This window comes from Indicator indicator, chromosome 22 (genome assembly GCF_027791375.1).
Source record: "Indicator indicator isolate 239-I01 chromosome 22, UM_Iind_1.1, whole genome shotgun sequence".
Classification (NCBI taxonomy): domain Eukaryota; kingdom Metazoa; phylum Chordata; class Aves; order Piciformes; family Indicatoridae; genus Indicator; species Indicator indicator.
In genome coordinates this window covers 15290650-15310699 of record NC_072031.1, presented here as the reverse complement: position 1 = coordinate 15310699, position 20050 = coordinate 15290650, and positions in this window count along the sequence as shown.

Genomic DNA, 20050 nt, shown 5'->3' with positions numbered 1-20050 from the left:
AAGCAGAGATTTCAAGCCTAACATTGTTACCATTCTTCAAATTACTACGGTGCCCTTTAGAATGAAAGCAGAGTTCAGTGTCAACTCAGACAACATGCAGATCTACAATGACCTTCTCAACCTAAAGGCATATTGTACCCTTCCTACAAAACCATTCTGGGCAAGTACAACTACTACAGAACAGCTCCAGTGAGTTACTGTAGTTTATTTTGTTCCACTAATTTTTGGCAGAATATAAGAAAAGAGAAAAAAATTATCACAGAAATTTAAATGAGATCAACACTAAACTTCAGGTAAGCTGCATCCATCATAGTCTTCTCCCAATATCTAAAACCAGGTGTAGAAGAATGATAATCTGTTTTCACAGAGCTGGTAGCAACAGGAATAAAAAGAAGCATCTTCTCCTGGGGCATGTACAGGTTTGTTGTGTACCATAAACCCAAAATCCAGAAATGCTGATCCTGTATAAAAAAAAAATCCGAGGTGCTCACGACTGCTGCTTCACTATAAATGTCCAAATCTGGTCACACTCTAATGCAATACTCTCAAAAGCTGAGGCATCAATAAACCCATCAACTTAACACACACCCCCCCCCCTTATTCAACCTAAACCATTTCTTGTCAGTGATGGATGAAACCAAGTTCCCAGACAAAGCTGAAACAAGTTATCCAAGAAGGTGGCAGCATCTAGTAGAAAGATGGTCATAAAGAACTAGCTGCAGGCAGTAACTTCTTCAGCTGATAGAATTGGAGGCAGCAGAGGATGTAAGTGCCAATCTAATTATGAACACAACCATACTGATGATTTGGTCCCAGAGTAAAAGAAAGCAGCCTCCCTATAAGGACCGAGCTTGTCATCCAACGAGAAAAGCAGTAAATAACATGGAGGAAAAAAATAATCAAACCCCTGAGAACTATGGAACCTCCTAAATCAGTTTGATAAATAGTCCACCAAGCCAAACATCTTCAAATACAAGTTCTCACACGAAGGGTATGAAAAAAGAATAGATAGATAGATATATTACCTGGCCTTATCAGCACCTTAGGCATCTTAGATGCAACCTACAGTGGAGGCTCTACAGCAAGGAACAGGCAGTGTCTCTACCAACCCCTTTTTTAAAGGCACTTGGGAGACATTTCTCATTTCACCCTCAGCAAGCACACAGCAGTGCAGTGACCATACTCCATACACAAGTACTTCAATCCACTTTAAACTTGGGCAATTATTCCTCAAGCTGTAGACATAGGGTAGGATTTCATGAAAAAAAAAACACCAAGCAAAATTCAGATTGTGTCACTCATGATTCTGCAGAAATTGGCCAGCTCCTTCTGACCTGAGGATCTCCTGAAATCCAATTCCTCTTCTTAGAAGCTGCTCCACATGTCCAATCATCCCTGATGTCTTTCCAGGCACATATTACACTCCCATTTCTTGATATATTGACAGCTCCAAGCACTCTACATTTCAGATTTGGCAGCAACAGAAGTTTGTATCACAGTATAATCATTTACTGCTCAGGATTTCCCATTCTTTATCAAATACTTTCTGAAAGTCTATTTACCTTTTGGCAGCTGTGCCAACGCACATGAAACTAGGGTCATTTCTGCTTCCTATGCCAATGTACTGAAGCAATTTCACCTGCCATTTTATCACTCAGCAGGTCTCAATCTTTCATCCTTCCTTCCAATTCAAGATTTGTTTCAAATTTGACTCACTTGGTTTATTTGGGGCACTTTATTACTTAGACATAATCTGGAAAAGTGTTTGCAAGAGCACTGATCTCTGGCAGGAGACTTCACTGGGAACAACCTCTCACTGTGAGAACCAGCCATTTGCTCCTAACCCCATTTCCCATCTCTCGTAACTTGTTGTAAATCTGTTAAAAACATTCTTGTCTCATGAGAGTTTTGTTTCTTCAAAGGTGTGAGAGGCCTCACCAAAATGGTTTTGTACACTACACAAGCCAATGCCTCACCTACCTGTACCTCCCCCACCAAAGACAAAGTTTATTAGTTGTTACAGCTTCACCCCAAAAAAAAATAAATTTGGTTTTAATAGCACACACCGTACTTGGGAAGGTAAATTTTACAGTACATGGCAACACCTACTATACCTGAAGAATTAATCCTAATCACACCATCAGCAGGCACAGGGACAATCAGGGTGTAATTTCACATGCCATATCCAGCTAACTGACAGCCAGCACCAAACCCAGCAGACTCCCATCCTTCCAACAGCTTCCCATGCTCTCTCTTGCATCAAATGTAACAAATACACAACAGCACAGTAAAACTAATCAACTTAAGGTCTCGCAGAAAATTAGCTTTTCACCAGTGGTTTGTTTTCTGTCACATCAGGAAGATGACCAGGCTGCAGTGCGACACATTCACACAGTCTGCTGCAAGGCAGATAGCGAGAGGAGCAGAAACAACCCAACCCTGGCCTCACTTTTAAAAAGATGCTGATTAAATACAACATGAAGCTGTAAGCTCCAAAAAACAGCACCTGAAAGAGACGAGCCTTTATTCCTGCCCAACTACATCACACACATTAGGAACCTGTGCACCCGGTGTGAAAGAAGAATCTAAACAAACAGTGCCAGGGCTCAAGGCTCTGCTGTGCTCTCCATAGAGGATGTAGCTAAATGAAGGAAAAATACTCCTGGCTTTGCTGTGAAGTAGAGGGCAAGAAGCAGAATAAAAGTCATAGCCTGACCCAGTGGAGAGAACCACGTATTTGGGTAACACTGAGGTTTATGTTTAGGATTTATGAAGTGAATTGCTAACAAAGCTGCACCCTAAAACAAGTGAGCCTGGAGTATTTACACATGCAGAAGGCCCTACTCACTGCAGATCCAGCTCCCAGACTGGAAACTTTGCTTCTGAAGAAGGCTACTAGCAGAGCGCAAGCCTGGAACAGTGCTCTGGACAACCAATAGAGCAAACATTTCAAGAGAACAAAACAGATTAAGTGAAATGAGCATTTTTCACTCTTCCAGAAAATTAAAGCTATCACCTGTTGCTCTGTGACGGACCTGACACCATCCCATTAGTGTTGGGGTGATCCTTTACCTTCACATCTTTGATTCATGCAAACAACAAGCACCACATTAATGCCCGTTTTTTCCTTTTCTTGATGAAAGACATACCTTCTCATCCTATTCTACTTTTAACCCACTGAATACAATTTATTCTATTAAAAACACAGAGGATAATTGGAGTGGAAAGGAGATGGATTATTTAATCCCTCTCATCTAGTTGTACCAATACTTGAGATAACAATTTTGGCAGCAGCAGTAATCCTCAGTACACCTTTCAATGCTTACTTTACAAACTCTCTGCTTGAAAACCACAAAAAGGAAGCACTTCACTTGATTACTGCAGGTCTTAGAGCACTGTTAACAGCATATCTTGTGACTAAAGAGATCAAAAAGCCAGCTATCCCTATTGCATCAAAGTGAAGAACCGTTTCTAATGCATGATCAAATACTTAGACAGAAAGTTTAGGGTTGCTTTTTTTCCCCAGACCTCAGTGAATTAACTTCCAACAACAAACCACAAGGCACTACAATGCACTTGCAACTTCAGCAAAAATCTGAGCTTGCATTTTGAACCGCACAGTTGCAAAGGAAGCATAAAGTAAGGCGAGCTGATTAAAGCTGCAGTTCCTCTCTAACAGCAGGAAAAAGGCCATCAGCTTGGAGAGATTTCTTTAAAAGGTCAAGCTGATGGACAGAGGTAGTTGTTAGTCGACTTCACTTTAGAGGAGTCTCCCTCATTTTCTTCTCCTTGGTCTCTACAAGCCATTTTCTAAGTACCCTGTCATCTTTAAATAGATAGAAAAGGAAACACACAAGTGCGTGGCTCACCTATGCTGTCAAAGGTAACCTAAAGGGAAATTTCTCGTTTCCTTTTCCTATTCCAATAGCTTCATTGCACACATAACCCCTCCTGCACCTGGGGAAGAAAAAGCCCCTGCACCAGTACGGGTGAAGGGCTGGCCTGCTGGAAAGCAGCTCTGCAGAAAAATATTCAGGAGGGCTGGTAGAGAACAAGTTCACCATGAGCCAGCAATGTGCCCTCGTGGCCAAGAAGGGCAATGGCCTCCTGGGGTGCATTAAGCAGAGTGTGAGCAGCAGGTCAAGGCAGTATTGCATCCAGTCCTGGGCTACCCCGTTCAAGGGAGAAAAGGAACTACTGGACACAGTCCAGTGGAGGCTACAAAGATGCTGAGAGACGTGGAGCATCTCTGTGAGGATGAAAGGTTGAGAGCCCTGGGGCTGTTGAGCCTGGAGAAGCCCCAGAGGGGATCTAAGCAATGATCAACAACAGCTAAAGGGTGGGGGACAAGAGGATGGGGCCCAACTCTTTCCAGTGGCGTCCAGCGACAGGTCAAGGGGCAACAGGCACAAAGTGAAAGCCAGGAGGTTCCACCTGAACAGGAGGAGAAAATCTTTGGTGTGAGGGTGCTTGGATTCTATGAACTTTCATGATGTTTTTCCAGATGCAATATGAAGAATTCCTCCTATTCTTGACTGAAGTTCTCAACACCTCTGCCTCACAAGAGGTTAAATTCAGTAAATCAAATCTACATGAGGAAACTATCTTTAATTTGCTAAAACTAACACAGAAATGAGGCCAAGCCACAAAGTCCTTAATAAACTTAGTTCAAAGTACCAGCCATACAAATTCATCTAAGCACAGGCATTCAGAATCGATTTAGATCTCTGGAATCTGCACTGATAAAATGCCCTTTATAACCAGCCTGAAGGTAAATATATACATAGTCCAGCTAAGTATGGACCGGAAACAGATACCAAGTGGGCCATAAAAATGTTTAAAATAGCATTAAACATATGGAATTCACTAGAAATTTGCATAAAATTTTAATTAGCAGTGCTACAAGCAACATATATAAGTTAGATTAGACATTTACAGTTAAATAACATGCACAAAAAAGAGGTTTGGGTTTCTTTGCAAGCAGTTATTAATTCAGCCACTCTGTGATTTCAACACATCTTAAATCTACATACAAATATCCTCCTGGTCAAGAAAATCAGGGAAAGAAAACTACAAGTTTTCAGCCAAAGAGTCACACTGCAATTACAAAGATTTTTCTGGCCATCACTAGAAAGTACACTTGAGGAGCTCAAGGAGGTTCCCTTACTCAGTTCACAGGACAGTCCTCAGCAGCTGTGCTGGCAACTGAGGGACAAACACTGGCCCACTCCAATAGTGGGGACACAGGTGGGCTGTCAATAGGCCAGTTGTGATACTAAGCAGCTCTGTACTGTCATAGAATCGTAGAATGGTAGGGGTTGGAAGGGACCATCCACGACAGAATATCCTCAGAACAAAGGGATCTGAACAGTACCACCCACGATATTTGCACCCCACCATTAGTTCAAAGGAACAGAAGTGAAATCTAAAGCCTTAAAGAGCCACCCAGCACCTCCCCTGGCCCAAGACCTGCTCAAGTGGTTTCTAGGAGAAGTTCCAACTTAACATAAAACTGAGGCATGTACTTTCCTCTAAGGTGTGAGCACACACAAATAGCTAGAGATCTGCTCCCCTTGCTGCCAGGATGCAATGAGATAGGCAGGCAATCCCTGAGGATCTGTACTCCAGGATAAATCAGAGAACCCAGGGCCTGGAGAGAGAAGAATCAGACTGAGGAAAGTGCTGCCAGCTGCTAAGGAAGAAGCTCCCCCAGACAGACAGACACTGACACTTGCACTGAGCAAAAAGCACAACCCCAGTTGTAACAATCAGTTTCTCTTTATGGCATTGCCTAACACTGTAAATTCACATCCCAGCTTTCTTGTGGTTACATGTACAAATCCAAACCCACTATGCTCTTAATCTCATTCTCCACACACAGGGACTAGAAATTTCTGTCAAAAACATTAAGCACAAGCCTTTGCTTAAATTTCAAGAATATAATAATCCATTAAAATTATATCAATGTTTTTTACATTGCATCCCACACTGCTGGAGGAATTTTCAGACCTAATTAATTCTTTCATGGTTTTTTTTTTTCTTTATTCATAAATAATTCTCACAGAACAACTGGATGACCAGAGGCTATCACTATACTGCCTAGGGTGTAATATTCTACTGCAATACAAACACTGTTTCCAAAAGCAAACAGGAAGAGGGGCAACTGCACACTGTGGTCACTTGGAGAGGAGCACTAAGAGAAGCGAAGAAGCTTGGCACTATACATAAAAGCCAACAAGTAGCACACTTATTAGCTCTCTCTGGCTATTGTACAGCAGAGAAAACAGCAATTCATGTGGATAAAACAGTCAAATGAAGACACTGAAATTACCATCAATGCCCTTCCTCACCCTGCAAAATTGTTTAGGAAATGAGTTACAAATACAGACTGACAAACGGTTTGAAGAACAGGGCTAACGCCAGAAGAAAGGTTTCATTTCCATTTTTCACAGCTTAAATGCTTGTCTGCTTCAGTGTAGTTTCTGAGAAGAGGAAATGGTTCATAATTCAAAGTTTTGGAAGCTTTCCACTCCCTTTTACAAATGAGAGAACAAGGTTAGCTTTCACAGACAGCAGGTGGCCAAATTATTTCTTTATTTAAAGAGTTAACACTGAAAATTAATTCTCCTTCATGTTTATGCATATTCATGAACCTCAAGGTTAGATTCTACACTGATTCTCAGACTTGCAGAGAAAAAACTAACTCCAGCTGGTAGGGCCACTTAGTTGTAAAATAGATTTCCTTAAGTTTTCTTTACAACACCTTTTCTTACTTCATGTCTACTTAAATTACCAGGGCAGTGCTTGAGCTCACTAGAGAGCTTATCTCATTACTCAGAGTTACAGAAAGGAGCAGAAATCTAACTTGTATCTCACAGTGAAGAACAAGCAGCACTACCTGGTCACCTTACTTTGGGATCCACCAAGCCAGAGCTGTCAATGCTCTGACATTCCCTGTTAGGTTTGACTTTGCAGCCCATAAGGCAGCTGGAATTACTGACAGTGTGGGAAGCAGCTGGAAATACCCTCCCAAGTACTGGGCAAGGGGACAGCCTCTGTGAGAGCCTTGCAGATCACCGCAAACAATCCAAAGCTGACCTACACTGGAGAACTAATTTTAGGATTACAAGCTTTGACATCTCTTTAAAAATAACACATTCCTCCTTCTGTGGCTGGGCCAAGTGTCACTGATGGCACTACCTGTGTTTTACATGGAACCCAGTTTAGTTTCCCCTGGTAATACAGCAAGTGCTGGGTTTGTAATGAGTAACAGAATATTGCAGGATTACAGGGTAAGGTCAAGCCAGTACTCACTGAACCAGGAATTCTAAATGCAAATTAATCCAACAGAGCAGTGGAAATATCTACCTAAACTTTCAGAAGGAATTTGCTCTCTAGAGATTACCTACTTGAATGAAAGCACTTCTTTTATTCCCATAAATAGAGTAAGAAAACTAAAAATCACCCCAGTGTGTGCACCAACAAAAAGATAACAATCTGAAATAAATTGAGGTTACCAGGTAGATTCGAGTAGCATTTTCAACTGAATTAAAGACAGCAGGTGACATTTCTCCTCTTGCCTATTTTCACTTTGGAAAGGAGGAAGATATCTGATGTTCTTGCCAAAGGATGTGTCTTATAATCTATCACAAATTAGAAAGTCCAGCCTCTTCACTTAGGCTGCTTACTGGGTGATAGGCACCTGCCAAGGGAAGTCATTATACCTCCTCTCCCAACAGCTCACAGCCCTGCTAGATCCGCTTGAACTCAGGGGGAACTGCAGATAATGCAGCCCAAAAGCTTCTAAGAACACAAAATAATGGCTAAACTCTTTAAGCCATAGTGTTTTCTTATACAACTGCATCTTTTTCTTTTATTTAAAGCTGACAGGAACTACTATATTCATATATTTGTGTGCGTGTGTTGTGTGTTTATGTATCAGACTTGATATTTTGGGAAGGTTCCTGCTACTTGCAATAACCCAATGATTTCATTGACTCAATTCAGTTTGCCTTTCATTATTATGAAGCAGACCTCACTATGTGCAGTTTCTCCTATTCACCTACACACTCCAGACATGAAACCACATCAATAAATTCAGTAGGCCAAAGGCAAATGCTCACCATGACAAAGATCAAGAGGGAAGAAAAAACAGTTTAAGTCTCCATGTGTCTACCTTCAGCCTGTATCTGGGGCTAAACTACAGCAGTCGCTCTACCACCTGATGACCCCACCCCAACAGAGAAGGGGAACTAGAGAAAGGTAAGACGACCCACGGGTTGAAATTAAAACTAATTTAATGAAACAGCCAAACTAATCCCAATGCCAACATAAAGTACATAAAGTTATACTCAGCCCCGTGAAGGTACAGCAGTCGCACTGAACAGGAAAGCAGTCCTTGGGAGCAGGACAAGGAAGGGCAGCCAGGCTCAGGAGGAGGCCATGCAGGAAGCCCTCCTGTCCTCAGCAAACTTCCCCAATTTAACTGAGCACAATGTTCATGCTATGGGATACACCTGGAGCCAATTCAGAGAAGCTGCCCTGGCTGACTTCAAACTACCTAGTGTGTAGCCCATAGCTGGCCTGAGATTCTCTCCCAGTAAAACCATGACACCATGTTACTACTAGTAGGAGTTGAAAGACTAATTAATAGTTTTACTCTAAGACATGAATTTCTACTGAAAAGGATTGTTGAAGAACAGTACAAGCTCTGCAAAGACATCTGTCCATACATCCAGAACACTACCATTTTCTTCACTTTAAACTGAGTACTGGCTGCTAATATAAACTACAAGCCTGTAAAGGTAATGGAGATTAATGTAATATCCTATCTACAACCATCAACACACGTTCATGGCCTAAAATTTCTTGTACCATCCTTTAATTCAACTATCACAACTGCTGACAACTAACTTAAGGCTACTTTAACCCTTGGAAATTAAGGTACATTCAGTTCTCCTCTCATGGCTAAGTAATCTGCTATAAAATCATAATGCAGGAACTGTATATCCTAAAACCCTCTATGCACCCCACTGGAGGAATGCTTTGGCCAAAACCCAGGGTTTTACACCAGGCTTTACTGAACAGCAGCCAGACTCAGAGAGGAACTAAGGATGTGGCTTCATGTTACACCTTACTCTCAGCTGGTTGAGAGCTGCTGCTGAGGGCAGCGTCCTGCTCCTACCTGCTCTGTGCTCTGCTTCTACCCACCCCACCATCACAAGCCAGATCTGGAGATAGAATGGGTTCAGTGAGCTAATCTGACAAACTGAGGGAAGTGAGGAGGAGATGGATAGCTGGGGTTTCTGACAGATCAGGTCACCAAACCAATTAATCCCAAGGTCACTCTCATTACCCTAAAGTGCACCACCAGCAGGTGAAGTAACATTCATCTCAACAGCAATCTATAGTTACATTTCACAAGGCAAAATGTAAAGCTGCACCCTGAAAGCTCAAATTGGTGGTGAAGTTAAAGGTGATGGTTTGTTCTGGGCTTGCTTTTGGCAGGTAACAGTGCAAGAACTGCAAATGGGGTTTTCTAGGAAATTGCCTTTTATTCCCTAGTAACAGGTTCAAGTTCATTTTGTTTCGTGTAGAAGACAGACACAACAAAGAAGGAAATTTGGTCCTTTCCTCTTTCAAAACTGACTCCCACCTTAAAATCTTGGCCTCACCCTTTTTACACACAGATTTTATCTGCCCTGCAACACTTGCTGCGCAGCTTTCCCTCCTCCATACCTTTATCTTTCCACACTGTACACCATGCAGCTTCCAAAATCCTTTCCAAACAATCCTAGCTCTTTTCCCTTTTCCTAACAGAGCTGCTTAATGTACCCAGCACCACCACCTTGGCAGGAAAAGCAATTCTATCCAAAGGAGAGGGCACAACAACTCTGCCATCAGCAGCCTGGATAGAGACCGGGTTAGGCTCAACATGAAACAGCACTCAAAAATACTGCCAGTCACTTTGGTCTACTTCAGCACTGCCCCAGTTCCTGATTTTGAGCTATATTCCTAAATTCATCTTTGATAGAAGTGAATCACTAAAAGACTCCTCAAAAAGAAAAAAAAAAATCAGTATGCTTGATATAAAGATTTTTCCTCATTATGCTACTTGAAACTTTCCAATTCCTTCATTCAAGAACTAACAAGAATCATCCCTATGGACAAATTAAAATATGTTGTTATTATTTTGCTATTTTTGAGGGGAGAACTAGGGAGGAAGATAAAAAAAAAAAAGTCTGTCTCAAAGCTGCCAGTAAATCCCACATTCTCTCATGCAGATGTATAGAAATTTTCAGCTGTCAGTGTAACAATTGCAAAAGCTCTCTGAACCTCTCCTTCAGCACTAATGTTCTACCTACTCTCTTATCTATTCTGGTTATTTAGAAGGAAAATTATTTGAGTGGGAGTTAGCTTGCTCTTCTCAAAGAGGATGACAAAGGCTTGTTACTCAAAAGCATCTGTGCCTGTTCCATTACTAAAGGTCATTTTCTTCTAGACAGCTCTTGCAAAAAACATGTTACACCCTCTTAACTCTGATACTCTGCCACCAGCAACTCTGCATGTGTCCTTGGGTCTTCAAATCCCCTGTAAGGAGTCCACATGTAGAGGTCAATTCCTACCATTTGTAAAACAAAACTGAAGCCTCTGATACTTCTGAAGCAGCTGATCATATAATCACAGAATGGTTTAGGGTTGGGTTGGAAGAGAATTTAAATATCATCTAATTCTAGCCCCCTTGCCATGGGCAGGGACACCTTCCACTAGACCCTGTCCAACCTGGCCTTGAACACCTCCCGGGAGGGGGTATCCACAACCTCCCTGGGAAACCTGTTACAGTGTCTCATGATCCCCACTGTGAAGTATTTCTTCCTAATATCCAGTCTAAATCTACCCTTTTCCAGCTCAAGCATGTCACGCCTCATCCTATCACTACAAGCCCTTGTCAAAAGTTGCACTCCAGCTTTCTTGTAGGCCCCTTTCAAGTACCAGAACATATTAAAACTATGGCTTGGAACACTGTTTAAAAAGGAAAGGGAAAAAAAAGGCAAGTAAATTCCCTGTATAGTGCTACTACTGTCTCTACCTCCCACAGCTGCCTGGTATCCCTGCACTGCTGATTATTCTTTTAACCACCGTTTTAATGCAAGCCATTAAAAAAAAAAAAAATTCTCTCACTCTTTAGGTTTATAAACAGAACTAAAAAGTGACTTAAAAAACTCACCCACTCCATTTTTAATTTTTTTTTTTTCTCCAAGAGCATTCCATCTAGTCCAAATGCACAGGAGAAATTCTAGCCCATTAACATCCATCAGCTAACAGAAGGGTAATGAATTCATCAATACTGCTACACGGCGTGGGCACAGTATCATGCTGAATCATTTAGTAACTACATTTGCAGCAAGAAGAACTCAAACAAGCTGCCTGATGCCGTCAGCAACCATCTTCCTGAAGGAGGAAAAATGAATGCATTAGGATCACCCTCGATTTCGTTATCCCTCTTGATGGGGTTGGTAGTGTCTCTACACACCAGTATTTCCATGCCAGTCAAATCCCACCTGATGTTGCTCCCTTCTGGATATCAGCTTGCTTGCAAAGCCACTAGCACCCTTGCAATTTCCCTGCTTGTTAATGTCCAGGTGGAATATGTTAGCTCTTATGTGGAGTTTTCAATTTGCAAAGAGAGAAAACAAAACAAGACAAAGGCCACAGACTGTTCCCTCAACACTAGGCTCCTCCAGCTGCTACAGTGCCATAGGCTTGACTCTGATTTTTCTCTGTTATCTATTTACAAAGCTATGGAAGGACCAGCTGCTGCCTCCAGCAAGAGTTTTTCCCCAACAGTGCTTACTTATAAATATAGGAAAAACTAAAAGCTACCAAAATCAGGCAGTCTGAGGGAAAACACACGATGAACTAACATGAAAGTCCACCTATCAAAACTAGCCCGCATCTGTGGCTGGGACTAGAGGCAGAGTGTCAGGGGGGAAAGGGAGGAAACCTTACTGTCAGGGTATAATAGTATTAAGTTTCTATAACAGCAGAAAGGTATTTGTGGCCTCAAGTGGCACCAGGGGAGGTTTAAGCTGGGTGTTACAAGAAACTCCGTCCCCAGGAGAATTATCAAACAGCCAAATAGGTTGCAGAGGGAGATGGTTGAATCCCCATCCCTGGACATGTTTAAAAGACACAAAGATGTGCTGCTGAGGGTTATGGTTTAGCACCAGACTTGGTAGAGTTAGAGAATGGTTGGACTTGATGATCTTAAAGGTCTTTCCCAAACAAAATGATTCTGCGATCCTTTGAAAAAAAGGGGAAAAAAAGATTAAAAAAAAAAAAACAAAAAAACAAAAAAACAAACCTGAACATCTCAGATTCAATCATACAAAGAAACAAAATTATCCTCAGAGCGTACATCAGAAACTCCTCTGGCTTGTTTTGCCTTCTCCAGGTCTGGCCTTCTCCGCTTCAGCAGAGTTTTCAGGTTGACAGCAAGCATGTCCCACTGCTGTTTACACTTTCAGTTCGTACCCAAATGAAACCCAAGAACAGAAAGGGCTTTATTATGGTATCCTTTTTATGCCAAGCATGATGAATCCAACTCTCAATACCTTTGCTTCCTTAACATAGCTCAAGTCCCAGCATACATAGACTTACACATGTGTCGGCATAGCCTGAACTCCCACAGTGTAATTCAATTAATACTATTAAATCTTTAATGCTTCACTTCAAAGGGGGTTGGGGTTTTTTTAATTTTTAATGGCTCTCATCAGTTAGCACCAATGTTTTAAGTCTTTCTACTATATTTTAAATAAACTCCTCTTTTCTTTCCACTTTGATGTTTTCTTTCCTGACAGCCCTATACTCTGCGAAGCTGCTGGAACTTTGTTTTCTGCAAAATAATGGCATTACAAGCTCAAAAAGTTATGTTAATCCCTGAGTTGTAATCAGAGAGATTTTTTTTGTTGTTCTTGTTTTATCTCTCACCTGCCCTCTGGGCTGGGAGTTGGCAAGGAACCACTTTAATCAAAACAATGTAGAAACCCATGAGGAGAGAGGATGGAATTGGCAGGGAGCAGGCTCTTATTTGCATCTGTTTAGCATGTAAGCAGCAGGCGGGGCTTAATTCTCTTCTCTGGTTTCCCATGAAAGGGGAAAATGCAAAAGCCAAAGTATTTTATTAAAATAGGAGTTCTGACAAAAGACTAGTCGAGCTGGATGGAAGCACAAGCCTCGTGGCATCTCAAGACACATCCTTTTCACATGTCTGATAAGACACTCGATGTGGCTTAACTGTAAAGCTTTGCACCAATGGCACTGCCATTATAGATTTGGTCACCATACAGACATCCATCTATACAGACAAACTCCTGTGACGTACCAGTTCTGCTACTTAACAGAAGTTCCACAGGGAGCACCTTTGGCTCCCAGTGTGTTTCTCCCTTTCTTTCACTCTCTCAAACCCCTCCCAACTCACCACTTCTCAATTTCTAAACTTTGATTGAACAAGACCAAATAGACAGAATTTTGATGGCATATTTCAGGCCTTTCTAGAAAGCATAAACTAAAACAAAGAAACAAAAATCAAGCACACTTTCCTTCTCTTTTAAAGTTTACTTTTCTTCTGATTAACAAAAATAAATCCCATCTTAAAATAATACTAATATAAATCATCATTTCTAGGGGCAGGAAAACATAGCAATATTAAATATAGTATAATATGCAATGTTCAAGCTGATGAAAAAAAAGTATTAAAAATCTGGCTCTGTCCCAAGGCACTCAGACACAATTTTGTTTCTGCACATACGTAAATATCTCTGCATTCTGGATGATGAAGAATGTTTCTTGCATTTACACTTGGCAAGCTTCAGTACTAAAAACCAACCTGCAGTGTTTGGGATCCACTAAGTCAGTTACCAGCCCCAGACCAACAGATCCCTCACACGCTCCCAGTGAAGTACCTGCTCACATCACTTCATCTAGATCATAAACTGCAGAACAGAAACCCCCTCAGAGTATCATGAGGACAACCTACAAAACTATCCTGCTGTTGATCACCTCTTCAACAACAGATTAGACATTAGGAAGAAATTATTCTCCATGAGGGTGTAAGGCACTGGAACAGGTCACCTAGAGAAGGCAACCTTGGAGCTCAGAAGCTCACAGCGGAATGGTCAAAGCCAGGCTGGAAGGAACCTTAAGCAATCTGGTCTAGTGAAAGGTGTCCCTGCCCATAGCAGGGGGTTGGAACTAGATAATCTTTCAGGTCTTCCAACCCAAACCAGTTTATGATGCTCTGATTTCAGTAGCCTGTAATTCAATCCCCAGTATTGCACACCCCCAGTTATGTAACATGTTCTGACTTTTCAAGACAATGTAAGTTCTCTTGAAGGCATCATATGTTGATATTATTGTGAAATTCAATACATGCAGACATTATCAGCTGGCAGACAGACATCAAAATGTCAGTTACACTATTCAGTGTGCTTAAGGCAGCAGGCTAGGCAAAAAGAGACTATTCACTAGGTAAAGAACTTCAGTCAGTCTCAGTCTTTCACAAAGGACTCAGCGATTTGTAAACTTTAAATGCAACACTTAAGCAGTTTTGCAGACTGAAAAAAAACTCTCACAGACTTTGATGATACACCTCAATGCTTAAAACCAGTTTAAAAGTGATTTTTCTGTTTCATGAGCTTTTATACTTCAGCTCCACTAAAATTTAAGAATTCTGAAAGCCAAGTAAAACTGCTCAATCATTCCTGTATTCTACTTCTTAGTAAATCTTCCCAAGAGAACTGGCAAACAAATAAACACAAACATCCCTCAGAGAAGTCACGCAGGTAGAATCTTTCAGAATCTTCAGGAAGCTCTTTATTTGCTGAAAGAGTATAAAAAAAGATGGGCTGCAAATATGTAGTCTAGTATAGTGAGAGTTCTAAGCAGCAAGTAAAAATTTCTGCTTAAAAACATACATAGACATTTGTAGAGATACTCAACAACTACAATGACACTAGGATGTACTGATTTCCCTCTGCATCTGCATGTTGTAAGTACTCTCTGTCACCTATGTTCTTTATCTAAAAACATTCCAACAGAGGCATTATCTTTGCTTCTGAAAAACACTCTCCTATGTTGGGAGACAGTTTAACTAAATGAACTCTGCTCAACAACAGCAGCAAATAAATAGTAACAATTCTCATCAGTAACAAGCATTCCAAGCCCTTAAAATAAAATTTAAAAGAAAAAAAAAAAGTTACTGCAAATACCATAGTATTGCAAGAGGCAACCATAAACCCATAATTAGCCAGTAGGGGCTCAGAAGGTAAGTATTTCAGTAGATAACAGCTGTGAGTCTTATGGTTTAGAATGGTTATTATAGAAAGAGGTTTTTATCAAGTGATTAAATACCTGGGCAGGGACATCTCAAGAATTCACCAGATCCTCCCTGGATCTGGATAGTCCTGGTAATGCACAATGCAGATCTCTCTCTAAACAGACATTAGCAGTCACATTCCAGCAATGTAACAAAATGGAAGGGTGTTTTTCGCTGATTAATTAGCTAACTGAATAATTAAACTCATTAAAGCTCTGATTTTCACATAATAATTGAAGTGATTTTCTTTACATAAACCACATGACAGAGGACACTGCTTGACCATCCATCAGAGAACAGCCATGCATGCTAAAATAGTTCTGTTTAGAACTGAAGGATAAGAATTAATCAATGACCTTAAATTTGGGCTGATTTCACAGGGTCAGATCAAACATCTCTGCCTTACTGCTGCTGCCACAAGCTTCATTCCTGTCCAAACAGAACTGAAATTTAGGAGAAAAGCAGCTGCAGCAGCAACTGGGTCAACAGATTTAGCTGAAGAAATCCTCACTAGTCACAGAAAAATAAATTAAAAATCCTGAGAATGACCAAACTACGATGCTGCAACACACAACCAGCCACCTGAGCTCAGACTTCCTACCTCCAAGGAAACATGTTTGAGGGAGTTGTTAGCATCCACATCTCAGGAGGAAGTTACCTTTAAAAAGACTTATGTTTTGCCTTTCCCTAGGGACTATTAGAAATGTGAATATCAGTTACTTTAGTGAGTTATGTCCACGACGTCCTACAAAGAATGATCTTATTTGTGAACTGTGCAACCTTTACGCCAGTGAGCAATTACTCGCACAATTAGTCCCGATGAAGTCAGAAGAACTGTTTGAGGAAGAAATTCCTTGCCAACCAAGGGTTGCACAATCAGAATTTAAAAAAAAAAAAAAAAAACAAGAAAACATGGAGGAGGATAAATTACATCAGACAAAAACTACAATCAAGAAGTAGCTGGTGACAGATTGTGATTTAAGTACAAGGAAGTGATTTAAACAGTCCGGAGCAGTTGTAATAAGATTATACGATTCTCTATTAAGATTCTTAAAATGTCTTTGTTCCAGTAAAGCTACAAAAACACCATTGCCCTTGTAAAGGTTCAGAAGCTGCCAAATTGATGTTAAGTCTAGAAATTAATATAGTTTCAAAGGGAGAAAAAAAAAGTAAAAGAACATCCCTGACATCACCAGCATCTTTGTCACTCATGCTGACACTGTGAACTAGCAGGAGCACAATAGGTATTGCAGCATTTATCAGCAGCAAAACTCAACCAAAGAGAAGAGACCCAATAAGAAGGGCAGAGTTGGCTCTTCTCTGGTTTCTGCTGCTAAATAATGAAAACTACCAGTTTGATTTTAGAAGACATCACATTATGTAAGTGACATCTTCAGGAACGGCAGGAAATCTCTCTGTGGTTAAACTGCAGGGAGACTGAATCCATGCCTGACTGCTGAATCTCTCTACAGAACAGATGTGGCACTTCAGCCACAACTCCATCATCTACCTTTAAGTAGTTACTGCTAGAATAACAGGCCCCAAATTGGCCATAACCGCTGTTACACTGGGAAACAAACAAGGCAAGCAAGTCTTCAGATTTCTATCTTGAAGGATGTACATAAAACATCTCCAGGTAAGGTGTCTGGCATGTTTTTAAACTAACAAGCAGCTCTGGAGTTTCAAAGAACAAAATTATTATTTAATTTGTAGAAGTACTGTTCACTGAGTGCTGCACTATAAGCATAAAAGAGTGAATGATTCACAACTTACTGTTTTACTGCAAGGGATAAAAAGATAAAATTGAGCACCCAGCAAAACACCAAAGGTCTAAAGGTGATCAAATCATGCAGCAAGAAGCATGGACACGACCCATGCAGAGAGAGGAGCCAGAGCTGCAATTCTGGTAAGCAACACCCAGACAGATGTAAGGGGAGAGAAGAAGGGAATTATGAGAACAAGAAATGAGAAGGGGGATGGAGAGAAATCTAGAAGACAACGGACAGGTATGTACCAAGCATTCTGCCTAGGTCACCCTTCACAAGTATTCTACTTTTCAACCCTTATACATTTAGTATTTATTATACAGTTACAGGACAAGACTCAGCAACTGCAGACAACATTAATAAAACAGGACTTGGAGGCAAGACAGGAGCAGCCAACGGTGTGGAAGAAAACCACAGAGGTCTCATGCAAAAAATTTCAACTAATTACTTTAGGCAGCCCAGGGAGCTCTAGTCCTAACCCTGGGAGAAGAATCATTAATTGAAAATAGATTATATGCATCAGGACAACCAACTACAGTGTGTCTGGGATTCTTTACGACTTTACCCAGCCACCTCCACCATAAAATTCTGATAAGGGGAGTTCCAAGGTGGAGCTGCAGCCTGTTCTGGGCTGAGACTGGTTTCAGCCAGACACTCTGCTAGAGCCAGCTGCCCTCGCTGCCAGCGGGGACCTGTTTCTTACCAAGCTCTCCTCAGCTCTGGACTTGTGATTCCCCAGCTGGGAAGAGTCAGCTGTGTCGAGTCAGGGGCAAGCATGGGCAGTGTGAGCAGAACAGGGCTGACCTTGAATGCAAGCTCTCAAAGCACTAGTTATAGGAACTATTGTTAACAGCCCTAGATGACAGGAAAAGGGGCATACACACTATTAACAACACAGCACTGGTTCCAAGATTTGAAGTTTAATTTTTGTAACAATACCAGAAAAACTGAAGCGAAAATTATCCTCTCTCTAAGCACAGTGACTCAAAGCACTATTTCCATATAAAAATACAGAATAGTGAGTTGCAAACCAAATTCTGGTAAACATCTTCCATTGTCAGTGATACTGCAACTGGAAAAAACAAAATATTTTATACTGATTTTCTAATTCATACAAACTCCACTATTAGATATCTGCAGGCATTTAACTTCTTGTGGTAACCCTGAACATAGATACTACAGCTTGAAGGAACTCAATCTCAGTATTGAGGATACTCTCTGCTTAAAACTTGCCTACCACTAAGTACCTACAAAACACATCTTAGACCTGTTTGATCCAACTATTTTCCCTTTTATGTGGAGTGTTGTCAAAAAATCATCCAAATCCCCAACTTGGTAAACAAAGACAAAACTGTTATTTGCAAAATGAGAAATAAGCAACACCTGCTTTTCTGTAGCTTACTACCTCCTCCGCCACTCACCCAGAGGCTCAACTCTGACAACCATCCCATTCTAGATTCATTCTGAGGCTGGTGGTCTCTTAATTCCTTTACTCTGCCATACAAGTGTTCCCATTTCTCCCCCAGAACAGTAAAGCAATCCTTTAACAGCCACCAAACCTGATTAATTCTGGGACTTTTTTATGGTCTGCTATTCAGCACACACCGGTATGTGACCAAACTGCAGCATACCAATGCTAGTGGACCTACAATTAGACCTAGCAGGTTTTATTCTCGAGGACAGCACACATGTTGTTCTCCTCCACGGTGTCTCATGCCTCCTTAATGAGCAGCCAGGCTGCTGAAACACACAAAAAAGCCCGCTGTTCTTTGAAGCACTCAGACAGCAGGACACTGGTACGTTTCCATACTTTCCCCACACAGATCAGAGTAAGGCAAAGTGGAAAAAGAACATTACGGAGGTTCACACAAACCAGGCACCTTTCATTTTCTATTAGCAAAATCCCAAGGGATAATTTAGCGCTACAAACATGGCAGTGGAAGGCTGGGAAGTGGCTTCCTGAGTATCAGTCATTAAATAAAGGTTTTAGAGTAACTTATATTCTTCCACACCAGGCAAAAGCAAAAGCCATTTCCCCATCCTACATCTGAGACCTAAGAAAAGCAAGATTATGAATTTCATAATTACTCTGGAATGTATTTCTCCTAAACTTGATTATCATTTAATGATTTCTCAAAAAAAAAAATTTAAAAAGCCAATTTCTGTCTCAAGAAAGACTATCAGCATTTGTATGAAGCAACAAATTACGCCTTTGGCATTTCACTGCAGTGATCCAAGATTCTTAAAAGCTCCAAGTTTTAAAGCAATCAAATGGCTGACAGCTGGAACAAAATTAGCATGATTAACCAGTTATGTAAATAATGATGCGGTCAGTACAAGCTGAATTCATTCCTGTTTGTTGCATTATACAGCACCACTTGCACTGGACATCAGATATTTGTCAACTACTCATTAAAAATGACTGTAGGGATAATGGATGTGAAAAACAACATCAACAGTACCAGCCAGGTCTTAGATATCTTTTCCCCTACCAGAACAGGACCATCAGCTAACTCAGAGAGAGAAGTTTTCATACCCAAATATTATCCAGCACTGATTAGCTCTGACCTAGGGCACAGACTAATTATTTTTTGCTAAAAAGAGAGGTCCATCCTTTAAGCATCTCATTGTATCTCATTTCTTAAAGGTAGCTATTAACATTCATTTGTCAGTACATGGAAAAGTCAAGCTAGCAAGCAGGAGAAGCGTCATCACAGCAGGATGATGTCGCATAGTTACCTCATGGCATCAAGGAAGTTACAATCAGCACCCCTAAGACAAACTTCCTGAACTATAACTTGCAGTCAGCTCAGCCTTATCAGCAGTCATCCTCAGGAATGCACACTCATGGCTAATTTGCTCTTGATAATTTTTGATAACATAGTTAAATATTGAATGTATGGAAGAT